The 13,812-nt window shown below is 36.4% G+C and overlaps 1 long non-coding RNA gene across 4 annotated transcripts in view; it reads right to left on the bottom strand.

Moving 5' to 3' along the window:
* Positions 1–740: 740 nt before the first annotated feature.
* The window catches only part of LOC115301272, a 72,670-nt gene continuing 59,598 nt past the window's right edge, over positions 741–13,812 (bottom strand). For all 4 annotated transcript variants that reach the window (XR_003913045.1, XR_003913046.1, XR_003913047.1 and 1 more), the window contains 2 exons: positions 7,890–7,970; positions 741–1,227 (listed from right to left, as the gene is read on the bottom strand). This is a non-coding gene — a long non-coding RNA (uncharacterized LOC115301272). The remainder of the gene's footprint in view (positions 1,228–7,889; positions 7,971–13,812) is intronic.

The following is a 13,812-nucleotide window of genomic DNA, read 5'->3' as shown; positions in this document are numbered from 1 at the left end:
TCAGTTTCTGAGATAATAATAGTATCACCAAAATAGTGTTTTGAAACACTGTCAGAGTGCCTGGGTGGTTCAGTTGGTTAAGTGACCAACTCTTGATTTTGGCTCAGGTCATGATCTCATGGTTCATGTCAACGGCATGGAGTCCTCTTGGGATTCTGCATGGAGTCCTCTTGGGATTCTCTCTCTCCCTTTCCCTCTCCCCCTCTCCAATCCCTCTCAAAAGAAACAAAACAAAACAAAATAAAACATTGTCTGGTTGTATTAACCTAGGTCCCACCTGACCAGGCTGATAGTCTGGGAGAGTTCAATATTCTTGAGGTGTACTGCAAATGTATATTATAGACCATAATATGTGAATGCAAGTTGTTGTTGCCTCTCCGTGGAGACTGATAATAAGAACAACACATTTTCTGTGGGGTTCTGTGGGGCGAATTGGGTCACTTCTTATTATCTATCTCTCTAGAAACTAGGGTTCTGGTTCCTGCACTCTGCTATCGAGATCAGATAGCACTCCTCCATCAGCTGTGTTGTCTTCTGAAAATGTGTGGGCAGCTCTCATTCACTACCCTTCTTTTCCCTTTTCTTCACTTTGTGGGTTTTGATCTTCTTATTCTGCAACTATAATTTTAGAACAGTTTCAGGGGAAAGTGAAGATAAATGTTTATATTTATTCCATTCCAGTCTATAAGTCTTTAGACCATTAATTCTACATTGCATAATAAAGGAGAAAATGGAGGAAGTACCCTAAAAATCTTTAATCATATCTTATAGGAAGTTGGGGGAATTCAGAGCTTTGTCTTTTCAAACTCCTAGGATGTAAAAATCCCAAGGCTTGGGGTACAGTGAGGGAAGTGAAGTACTCACCTTGGCCACAGAATGTAGAGGGCCCAAAAACTTACAGATCCACATAAATAATACTTTAATGTAGTATTATTAATTAAAATTAATTAATAAAATAATGAAAAATCCACAATGAACAAAGCAGCAAATTTTAAAATGAAGACAGTATCAGTATTACTGATGTTTCTTCTGCCTCTGCTCCAGTGTGGCTCGCCATGAGACCAGTTTCACACCAGGAATTAAGGTAAAGTGAAAGTAAACCAGGCCTTACACTGTCTTGAGCCCAGCTTCAAGTCATCTGTAGCCCAGAAAGCTCTTCAAATTTTCTGCAGCACAGAGAATCTCTAGCTTCATAATAGATTAAGATGATACTTGATTGCTGGTACTCTGAGGGACATAAAAAAAAGCAATCAAAATTCTTCTTTGAAGAAATATAATATCTGTCTAGGCTTCATATTATTTCTAAAAATAAAATTTCATAGACAAAGTCCCTAAAACAGCCAAAAATAGATATTCAGGAGGAGAAAAGGCCCCTTCAGCAAACAACATTTCAAACAAAATATGTCCACAAGCACTCCAGATATCAGAATATCAAACACAGACTATAAAGTATCCTCTCACACAGAAACCCCATGCCCATTAGCAGCCACTCCCCATTTCTCTTCCAAGGCCCAGGCCATTACTAATTCACTTTCTGTCTCTATAGATTTATCTATTCTAGGTATTTCACATAAATGGAATCATACAATATGTGATCTCTATGATGTACTTCTTTCACTTACAAAATGTTTTACAAGATCACACATTTTGTAGTGTGTATCAGTACTTCATTCCTCTTTGTGGCTAAGTAATTCCACAGTATGGATATTCCATATTTTATTTGTCCATTTCTACTTTTTGGCAATTATAAATAATGCTGCTATGAACATTTGTGTACAAGTTTTTGTGTGAATATATTTTTTCATTTCTCTTGGGTATAGGATTGACATTTCTGGGTTACATGATAACTTCATATATGACTTGGAGAAAAAATACATTTAAAAAACTAATAAATGGCAGTCTGGGCCACTGCAGTGGCACAGTGATGTGAGCGTTCCCAGAGGCAAGCCAGCACCCAGCCACTGCTTGGTGAGACCCTTCCCCAGAGGGCCTGAGCAGGCCTGAGTCACAGGGCCCTAAGCAGTGAGGAGACCTAGCCCCATCTGAGATAAAACTTGGGAGAGAGGTGCCACATGGCAGGCTGGCGGCTTGGTCACAGATAGTGACTACATCTAGTAGGGAGTGGAGGGAAGCCAGCAATAAAGGAGGGGTGCCTGTTGGCCAGTCAGTGAGAGCAAGTACTTCTGATGCTAGAGAGTGGGAAGCTGGATGAAGCCATTTTTAACTCTCCCACGCCTACACATCCGAGCAAGTCCACCACATAAATCCTCCCCAATATGCTAAGCAGTGCCACCTAGTGGAGAATTGAGCTGTTACACCAAGCCCCATCCAACTGTGCCATCCAAGCCCTAGAGGTAGACCACAAGTCTCTTCCACTGCTTAGTATACAGACTATAAAGTCCTTTACAGTTTGACTTCTAGGGGAAACTGGATGTAATTTCATTTGGTTTCATTCTGCTCACTGGTCAATCTATTCATTTTTCTTTCTCTTTTTCTTTTCTTATTCTTAGGCACAGAAAGAGAAAAAAATTATATTTATTTCCCATTATATAAAACTTTAGAAAAATTTTTTACTATATTTTATATTTTCATAAATTTTTTATTCTATTTTCCTTGATTCATTTCATTTTATTCTATTTTATTGTAAACATTTTTTAAATTTTTAAACATTTTCTTACTTTCTTCTTTTGTTCTTTTTTTTCTTTCCTTTCCCTTTTTTCTCTATTCTATCATGCTTCTATCAACAGTCAGACCAAAACACACCTAAGATCAAGCTTCCTTTATTTAATGTATTTGTGTTGTTTTAATATTTTAATTTTAGTTTTTAAATTTATTACTTATTTTTCTTCCTCCAAAATGATGAAAAGAAGGAATTCACCCCCCAAAAAAGAACAGTAAGAAATGACAACCAGGGACTTAATCAATACAGATATGAGCAAGATGTCTGAACTAGAATTTAGAATCACGACAATAAGAATACTAGCTGGAGTTGAAAAAAGCATATACTCCCTTTCTGTGGAGATACGTAAAATCTAGTCAGGGTGAAATTAACAATGGTGTAACTGAGATGGTTTTGAATGGATGCCACAGCAGCAAGGACGGATGAAGCAGAGCAATGAATCAGCGATATAGAAGACAAAATTATGGAGAATAATGAAACAGAAAAGCAGGGGGGAGAGTAAGGCAAAAGAGCACAATATAAGGATTAGAGAACTCAGTGACTCTTTAAAAAGGAATAACATCAGAATCACAGGAGTCCCAGAAGAGGAAGATAAAGAAAAAGGGGTAGAATCTGTGTGAGTAAATCATAGCAGAAAACTTTTCTAACCTTGGGAAAGACACAGACATCAAAATCCAGGAAGAACAGAGGACTCCTATTAGACTCAACAAAAACCGACCATCATCAAGGCATATCATTGTCAAATTCACAAAACACACAGACAAGGAAAGAATTGTGGAAGCAGCAAGGGAGAAAAAGTCCTTAACTTATCATGGAAGACAGATTAAGTTCATAGAAGACTTATCCACAGAAACTTGGCAGGCCAGAAAGGAGTGGCAGGATATATTCATGTGCTGAATCTGAAAAATATGCAGCCAAGAATTCTTTGCCAAGCAGAGCTATCATTCAAAATAGAAGGAGAGATATAGAATGTCCCAGGCAAACAAAAATTAAAAGAGTTTGTGACCACTAAATCAAACCTGCAAGAAACTTTAAGGGGGACTCTCTGAAGGGAGAAAAGATGAAACAAAACAAAAAAGACAAAAAGCAACAAAGAGTAGAAAGGACCAGAGAACACCACCAGAAACTCCAACTCTACAGGCAAACTAATGGCAATAAACTCATATCTTTCAGTACTTGCTCTAAGCGTCAATGGATTAAATGGTCTGATCAAAAGACATAGGGTAACAGAATGGATAAGAAAATAAGATCCATCTATATTCTGTTTACAAAAGACCTATTTTAGAATGGCAAATAAAATCCCAAACCAGCAGAAGATGGGAAATAATTCTTAGAGCAGAAAACAATGCTATTGAAACAACAACAACAACAACAAAACCAGTAGAACAGATCAATGAAACAAGGAGCTAGTTCTTTAATAAACCCCTCATCAGTATGGTCGAAAAGAAAAAGGAAAGAACCCAAATTTAAAAAATCAATAATGAAAGAGGAAAGATAACAACCAACATGGCAGAAATACAAACAATAATAAGAGACTATTATGAGCAATTATATGCCAATATATTGGGCAATCTTGAAGAAAATATAAACTATCAAAACTGAAACAGGAGGATATAGAAAATCTGAACACACTCATAACCAGTAAAAAAGTTGAATTAGTAATCAAAAATCTCCCCAGAAATAAGCGTCCAGGGCTAGATGGCTTTCCAAGGGAATTCTATCAAATATTTAAAGAAGAGCTAACAGCTATTATTTTGAAGTTGTTCAAAAAATAGAAATGGAAGGAAAACTTCCAAACCCGTTCTATGAGGCTAACAGTACCTTGATTCCAAAATCAGACAAAGACCTCAGTAAACATTGATGCAAACATTCTCAACAAGATACTAGCCAACCAAATACAATAAGAAATTAAAAAAATTATTCACCACGACTGAGTGGGATTTATACCTGGGATGCAGGGCTGGTTCAATATCTACGAATCAATCAATGGGATATACCGCATTAATAAAAGAAGAAACAAGAACCACATGATTCTCTCTATAGATGCAGAAAAAGCATTTGACAAAATACAGCATTCTTTCTTGATAAAAACTCTCAAGAAAGTAGGGATAGAAGTATCATACCTCAAGATCATAAAAGCCATATATGAAAGACCCACCACTAATATCATCCTCAATGGGGAAAAACTGAGAGCCTTACTCCTAAGAAACACAACAGTGATGTCCACTCTTAACCACTATTACACAACATAGTATTAGAAGTCCTAGCCTCAGCAATCAGACAACACAAAGAAATAAAAGGCATCCAAATTGGCCAGGAGGAAGTCAAACTTTCACTCTTCGCAGATGACACAATACTCTATATGAAAAACCCAAAAGATTCTACCAAAAAACTGCTAGAACTGATCCATGAATTCAGCAAAGTCGCAGGATATAAAATCAATGCACAGAAATCGGTTGCACTCCTATACACCAATAATGAAGCAACAGAAAGAGAAATCAAGCAATCGATCCTATTTACAATTGCACCAAAAACCATAAAATACCTAGGAATAAATCTAACCAAAAGATTAAAAATCTATATACCGAAAACTATACAAAGCTTATGAAAGAAATTGAAGAAGACACACTAAAAAATGGAAAAATATTCCATGCTCATGGATTGGAAGAATAAATATTGCTAAATGTCAATGCCACCCAAAGCAATCTACATATTCAATGCAATCCCCATCAAAATAACACCAGCATTCTTCACAGAGCTAGAACAAACCATTCTAAAATTTGTGTGGAACCAGAAAATACCCTGGATAGCCAAAGTAATCTTGAAAAAGAAAACCAAAGCTGGAGGCATCACAATTCTATGAGTTCCTTTATTTTAGATTCCTCATATAAGTGAGATCATACAGTATTTGTCTTTTCTAACTTATTTCACTAGGAAAAACATTCTTATTAAAAAGGTTATATTAGTCAGGGTTCTCCATAGAAACAACCAATGGTGTGTGTGTGCACACACACACACACACACACACGAGACAGAGACAGACAGACAGAGAGAGAGAGAGAGAGAGAGAGAGAGAGAGAGAGAGAGAGAAGAGAAAAGAGAAGAGAAGAGAAGTGAAGTGAAGGGAAGGGAAGGGAAGGGAAGGGAAGAGAAGGCAAGGGAGAGAATGAGATTGATTTTCAGGATTTGGCTCACACAGTTAGGCAAGTCTGAAATCTTTAGGGCATGCTGGTAGGCTGAAAACTTAGGTTGAGTATCTATGTTGCAGTCTTGAGGAGAATTCCTTCTCCTTCAGAAAACCTCAGTCTTTGTTTTCAAGATCTTCAACTGATTGGATGAGGCCTACCCACATTATGGAAGGTAAACTGTTTTACTCAAAGTCTACTGTTTTAAACCTTGATCACATCCAAAAAATTCCCTCATAGCAACATCTAGATTAGTGTTTGATCAAATAACTGGGCCCCATAGCCTAGTCAAGTTGACACAAAGAATTAACTATCACAAAGAAGGAGTATTCTCTAATTCTTCTTCAGCTGAGGAAGGAAAACAAATCCAAATTTTCAGGGGCATGATCAGGTACACTGAGAAAGGTCACCTAAGTTTATTCAAAATTAACAGACACCAGCCTAATACTGTTAAAGTCTCAATTAATGAAGTAAGAGGTTTTGGTACTTAATGAAGCTGCTAAAGGTCCCAGAACTGTGGCCAGGGCAAAATAAACAGAATAAAAATATATTCTCCTCTCTACTTAAATTAATCCCTAGAACTATACACTGGTATGAAATGGGTCAGTTTACTGATCTGGGCACTAGTTTTGCTTTGGCTTCAATCAATCAATCCCCTTGGAATTTACTTTATAAAGGGTTCCTCCCCAGGTCCTACCTAAGGTTCCCCAGTGCAGGGCTGGCTACTTGCATGAGCTCAGGGAAAACGGCTTCATTGTTGTTAACACATAAAGTTAAGTCTATTTTCTACTAGCAGATTTTCGCCCTGAGGCCATTTATGTATTCATCTATCTAATTATACAGATTTTTAAGTTTAACTACAGAGGCTGATTTAGTCTTTCTGTAAATTAAAGGTTACATTCTCCTATTGTAATGAAATGCAAGCCTCTTCAATGTATTATTATGCCAGCAAATTTTAAGTCTGCAGCAAGCATTCTAGACAGTGAAGGAAAGACATGGTGTTAACTATTTCTCTAAATTGAGTCCATTAAAAGAATCAGAGAGAGTTGTTTACTTTCTTTTATTTTTTTATTCAAAAATGGCTTTCAATCGCCATCAGCTGGATAGGCCTTCCTACCCCCCATCGCTGATAATTTCCAATGCTGGCTAAAAAATTGAAAAGGAGACAATGGCTAACTGTCTGGGATGATGAGTAACAAAGTCTGAATTCAGCCACCGTTTCCCGCTAGGATTCTTTTATCAGACTTTCTTCCGTGATTCAAAATTCCATCTTTTTATTCTTTGAACCCAGGAGACAGAGAAATGCTCCAGGTGCCTTATTTATTAACTAATTCTTGTTAATGCTCCTTCTACTCGAAAAGATAGTTGAAAGCCTCAATGTGGGTCTACAGTCAAGAAAATTCTATGGAAGATACAGAGAACAATTTGGTGTTTTCAAGAAATGGGGGAGGGAGTGAAGGTACAAACTTCTAGTTATAAAATAATAAATAAGCCATGGGGATATTATGTGTAACATGGCAACTCAAGTTATAATACTGTATTGCATAAGTGAAAGTTCCTAAGAGAATAGATCCTAAATGTTCTCATCACAAGAAAAAAATTCTGTAACTATATATGACAATAGATGTTAACCAGACTTATTGGGATGATCTTTCACAATATATACAAAATGTGGAATTATATAATTACTATATACTAATATAATGTATGTCAATTATATCTCAGTAAAAAAATAAATTTTAAAAAAGAATATTTTATGGACCATAATAACTTACATGTATAAGCTACTTTGTAACTTACAAGCCCCTTGACAACCATCTTATTTGTTCCTCTTAATGGTAGACAGGATTATTAGCTCAGATTTAAAGACAAGATTGAAGTTCAAGGAGATTAACTGACCTGTTCAAAGTCACAAGGTCAAAAGGTGATAAAGACAAGAACTCAGGTCTTCCAACACGCAGTTCAGTGCATTACCACTACACCATACTGTCCTAGCAAAATGAGGTCTTAACTGCTAAATTTACCTGCAGGAGTGGCGATCACATGAGGTCTATATTATAGAGGGCAGATATCACACAGCTGAGGAAAATAGTCACTGGTAAAGCCTGAAAAATGAACCAGCAATAGAGTTCTATAATTTTCTCAGTGGGTTATTTCTTTAAAAAAATCAAAGAGGTGACATTATGAATAGTATAATGAATATTAAAACGACTCCAGCACCTCTTCCCTTTTTGCCTGGGACCTCATTCTTTTTCTTAATCAGTTCTGAGATTGAACTTGCAGTTCTGAGTTCAATTAGCCAGGCTGGATGGGTATGTTAATACATTGTTATCAAGAGGTAGTGCATGGATGATAGGTGGGTAGCAGGGGTATCATTTGGGAGCTTGTTAGAAATGCAGATTCTTAAGCTTGATTCTCACCCCAAAATTACTGAATTAGAATCTAAAGTTTAACAAAATTCCCCCAAGTACATCATGTGCAAACTTAAGTTTGTGAAACACCGTTAGTATATACGTGCAGATATGTGTCAGTATCATTCTGAAAAGAGGTATTATATTAAAATGTACATTAACAAACTAATAGAAAGCCTGCTTCAGTAAATAAGTGTGAAGTGACAGATAATCAGTGGGTCAAAGATGTGTGAAAATCAAGATATTTGACTTAGGTCCATGCACAATAAACAAGTCCAACTGACTGTAACATACGAAAATCATGCTGGTTATATTAAAATATATTACTTTCATTCCAAATAATTTTCTCAGCATAAACAAAGAATATAGGGAAACTTCCCATTTTCTTTTTTTGTTTCATTTACTTATTTTCTTTTAATTTATATCCAAGTTAGTTACCACATAGTGCAACAATGATTTCAGGAGTAGATTCCTTAATGCCCCTTACCTATTTAGCCCCTCCCACAAACCCTCCAGTAACCCTCTTTTTGTTCTCTATATTTAAGAGTCTCTTAGGTTTTTGTCCCCCTCCTTGTTTTTATGTTATTTTTGCTTCCCTTCCCCTATGTTCATTTTTGTATCTTAAATTCCTCATATGAGTGAAGTCATATGATATTTATCTTCCTCTGACTAATTTTGCTTAGTAAAAAATCCTCTAGTCCCATCCACATAGTTGTAATGGTAAAACTTCATTTTTTTTATTGCTGAATAATACTCCAGTGTGTGTGTGTGTGTGTGTGCACGCGTGCGTGCACGCGCACAACATCTTCTTTATCCATTCATCTGTTGATGGACATTTGGGCTCTTTCCATACTCAACAGTGCTGCTATAAACATTGGGGTGCACGTGTCCCTTCAAAACAACACACCTGTATCCCTTGAACAAATACCTAGTAATGCAACTGCTGGATCATAGGGTAGTTCTATTTTTAATTTCTTGAGGAACCTCTATACTGTCTTCCAGAGTGGCTGTACCAGTTTGCATTCCCACCAGCAGTGCAAAAGAGATCATCTTTCTCCTCATCCTTGCCAACATCTGTTGTTGCCTGAGTTGTTAATGTTAGCCATTCTGACAGGTATGAGGTGCTATCTCATTGTGGTTTTGATTTGTATTTCCCTGATGATAAGTGATGTTGAGCATTTTTTTCATGTGTTGGTTGGCCATCTGGATGCCTTCATTGGGGAAGTGTCTATTCCTGTCCTTTGCCCATTTCTTCACTGGATTATTTGTTTTTTGGGTGTTGAGTTTGGTAAGTTTTTTATAGATCTTGGATACTAACCCTTTATCTGATATGTCATTTGCAAACATCTTTTCCCATTCTGTCAGTTGCCTTTTAGTTTTGCTGATTCTTTCCTTCATTGTGCAGAAGTTTTTATTTTGATGATGTCCCAAGAGTTCATTTTTGCTTTTATTTCGCTTACCTCTGGAGACTTATTGAATAAAAAAATTGCTGTGGCCAAAGTCAGAGGTTTTTGCCCGCTTTCTCTTCAAGTATTTTGATGGCTTCCTGTCTTATGCTTAGATCTTTCATCAATTTTGAGTTTATTTTTGTGTATGGTATAAGTGGGCCAGGTCATTCTTCCACATGTTGCTGTCCAGTCTTCTTAGTCCCCTTTGCTAACGAGACTGTCTTTTTTCCATTGGATATTGTTTCCTGCTTTGTCAAAAATTAGTTGGTCATACGTTTGTGAATCCATTTCTGGGTTCTCTAGTCTGTTCCATTGATCTGAGTGCCTGTTTTTGTGCCAGTACCATACTGTCTTGATAATTACAGCTTTGTAATACATCTTGAAGTCCACAATTGTGATTCCTCTAGCTTTGGTTTCTTTTCAAGATTGCTTTGGCTATTTCTGGTTCCATACAAATTTTAGGATTGTTTATACTAGTTCTGTGAAGAATTCTGGTGTTCTTTGATAGGGATTGCATTGAATATGTAGATTGCTTTAGGTAGTATTGACATTTTAACAATATTTGTTCTTTCTGACCAGGAGCATGGAATATTTTTCCATTTTCTTGTGTCTTCTTCAATTTCTTTCATAAGCTTTGTATAGTTTTCAGTGTATAGATTTTTCAACTGTGGTTAGATTTATTCCTAGGTATTTTATGGGTTTTGGTGCAATTGTAAATGGGATCAATTCCTTGATTTCTCTTTCTGTTGCTTCATTATTGGTGTATAGGAGTGCAACCGATTTCTGTGCATTGATTTTATATCCTGTGACTTTGCTGAATTCATGGATCAGTTCTAGCAGTTTTTCAGTGTAATCTTTTTGAGTTTTCCATATAGAGTATCATGTCATCTGCAAAGAGTGAAAGTTTACCTCTTCCTGGCCAATTTGGATTGGATGCCTTTTATTTCTTTGTGTTGTCTGTTTGTTGAGGCTAAGATTTCCGATCCTATGTTGAATAACAATGGTGAGAGTGGACATCCCAGTCTTGTTCCTGACCTTAGGGAGAAAGCTCTCAGTTTTTCCCCATTGAGGATGATATTAGTAGTGTCTTTCATATATGGCTTCACCCTTCTATCCCTAGGGTTTTTATCAAGAAAGGATGCTATATTTTGTCAAATGCTTTCTCTGCATCTATGGAGATAATCATATGGTTCTTGTCCTTTCTTTTATTGATGTGATGTATCACATTGATTGTTTGGAGGATATTGAACCAGCCCTGCATCCCACGTATAAATTCCACTTGGTCATGGTGAATAATTTTTGTAGTGTTGTTGGATCCGGTTGGCTAGTATCTTGTTCAGGATTTTTTCATCCGTGTTCATCAGGAAAATTAGTCTGTAGTTCTCCTTTTTAGTGGGGGTTTTGTCTGGTTTTGGAATCAAGGTAATGCTGGCTTCATAGAAAGAGTTTGGAAGTTTTCCTTCCATTTTTATTTTTTGGAACAGCTTTAAGAGAATAGTTGTTAACTCTTCTTTAAAAGTTTGGTAGAATTCCCATGGAAAGCCATCTGACTCTGGACTCTTTCTTTTTGGAAGATTTTTTATTACTAATTCAATTTCTTTACTGGTTATGGGTGTGTTCAGATTTTCTATTTCTTCCTGTTTCAGTTTTGGTAGCTTATACATGTTTCTAGGAATTTGTCCATTTCTTCCAGATTGCCCATTTTATTGGCATGTAATTGCTCATAATATTCTCTTATTATTGTTTGTATTTCTGCAATGTTGGTTGTGATCTCTCCTCTTTCATTCTTGATTTTCTTTATTTGGGTTCTTTCCTTTTTCTTTTTGATCAAATTGGCTAGGGATTTATCAATTTTGTTAATTCTTTCAAAGAACCAGCTTCTGGTTTCATTGGTCTGTTCTACTGTTTTTTGGTTTTTTTGTTTTTTTGGTTTTGATAGCATTACTTTCTGCTCTAATTTTTATTATTTCCCATCTTCTGCTGTTTAGGGTTTTTTTTGCTCTTCTTTTTCCAGCTCTTTGAGGTGTAAGGATAGGTTGTGTGTCTGAGACCTTTCTTCCTTCTTCAAGAAGGCCTGGATTGCTATTTACTTCCCTGTTATGATCGTCTTTGCTGCTCCCAAAGGTTTTAGGCTCTGGTGTTATCATTTTCATTGGCTTCCATGTACTTTTAAATTTCCTCTTTAACTCCTTGGCTAACCTATTCATTCTTTAGTAGGGCATTCCTTAATGTCCAAGTATTTGTTGGCTTTCCAAATCTTTCTTGTGGTTGATTTTTAATTTCATAGCATTGTGGTCTGAAAATATGCACAGTATGATGCCAATCTTTTTGTACTTGTTGAGGGCTGATTTGTGTCCCAGTATGTGATCTACACTGGAGAATGTTCCATGTGCACTTGTAAAGAATGTGTTTCCACTACTTTAGGATACTGGTCCAGTATGTCATTCAACACCACTGTTTCCTTGTTGATTTTTTGCTTACATGATTTGTGCGTCGCTGTAAGTAGGGTGTAGAAATCCCCTATTATTGTGGTATTATTAACAATGAGTTTATTTATGTTTGTGACTAATTGGTGCTTTCATGTTTGGAGCATAAATGTTTATAATTGTTAGATCTTCTTGGAGGATAGACCTCTTAATTATGATATAATGCCCTTCTTCATCTCTTGTAACTGTCTTTATTTCAGTCTAGATTGTCTGATATAAGTATGTCTACTCTGGCTTTCTTTTGGCAATCATTAGCATGACAGATGGTTCTCCATCCCCTTACTTTCAATCTGAAGGTGTCTTTAGGTTTAAAGTGGGTCTCTTGTAAACAGCATATAGATGGATCTTGTTTTCTTATCCATTCTGTTACCCTATGTCTTTTGCTTGGAGAATTTGGTCTATTGACATTTAGAGTGAGTACTGAAAGATATGAGTTTATTGCCATTATGTTGCCTGTAGAGTTGGAGTTTCTGGTGGTGTTCTCTGGTCCTTTCTAGTCTTTGTTGCTTTGTTTTCTTTTGTCCCCTCAGAAAGTCTCCCTTAAAATTTCCTGCAGGTTTGGTTTTGTGGTCAAAAACTCCTTTAATTTTTGTTTGTCTGGGAAACTTTTTATCTCTCCATCTATTTTGAATGACAGACTTGCTTGATAAAGAGTTCTTGGCTGCGTATTTTACAGATTCAGCACATGAATATATCCTGCCACTCCTTTCTGGCCTGCCAAGTTTCTGTGGATAGGTCTGCTGCAAACTTGATCTGTCTTCCTTGTAGGTTAAGGACTTTTTTCCCCTTGCTGCTTTCATGATTCTTTTCCTTGCCTGAGTATTTTGTGAATTTGACAATATACCTTGTTGATGGTCGGTTTTTGTTGAATCTAATGGGAGTCCTCTGTGCTTCCTGGATTTTGATGTCTGTGTCTTTCCCCAGGTTAGGAAAGTTTTCCACTATGATTTGCTCATATAACTCTTCTACCCCTTTTTCTTTCTCTTCATCTTCTGGGACCCCTAAGATTCTGATGTCAGTCCTTTATAATGAGTCACTGTGTCCTCTAATTCTTATATCGTGCTCTTTTGTCTGAGTCTTACTCTTTTTATCTGCTTCATTATTCTCCGTAGGTTTGTCCTCTATATTGCTTACTCACTGCTGTTTCATCCATTCTTGCCACTGTGGCATTCACTCAAAATTGCAGCTCAGTTATAGTATTTTTTTATTTCATCCTGTCTAGATTTTACTTCCTTTATCTCCGCAAAACGGGATTTTAACCTATTTTCAGCCCCAGCTAATGTTCTGGGGTTGTAAGTTCTGGTTCAAACGTCTTGCTTGTATCTGTGTTAAGTCCCTGGCTGTCATTTCTTTTGGTTTTGGGGGAAGGTGAATTCCTTCACTTTGTCACTTTGAAGCAAGAAAAGGAATTAATAAAGTAAAAAAAAAAAAAAAAAGAAAAGTAACACACAAAAAATCATATAAAGGATGCTAGATCCTAGGTGTGTTTTGGCCTGATTGTTGAAAGGAGTTTGATAGATTAGAGAAAAAAGGTAAAGATAGACAAAGAACAAAAAGAAAAAATAGGAAAATGTTTGAGTCTTTGAAAAAATGAATACAATA

The sequence above is a fragment of the Suricata suricatta genome, chromosome 9 (genome assembly GCF_006229205.1).
Source record: "Suricata suricatta isolate VVHF042 chromosome 9, meerkat_22Aug2017_6uvM2_HiC, whole genome shotgun sequence".
NCBI classification, from domain to species: Eukaryota; Metazoa; Chordata; class Mammalia; order Carnivora; family Herpestidae; genus Suricata; species Suricata suricatta.
The sequence above is the reverse complement of the archived record's forward strand: the minus strand, read 5'-3'. Positions and strand labels throughout refer to the sequence as shown.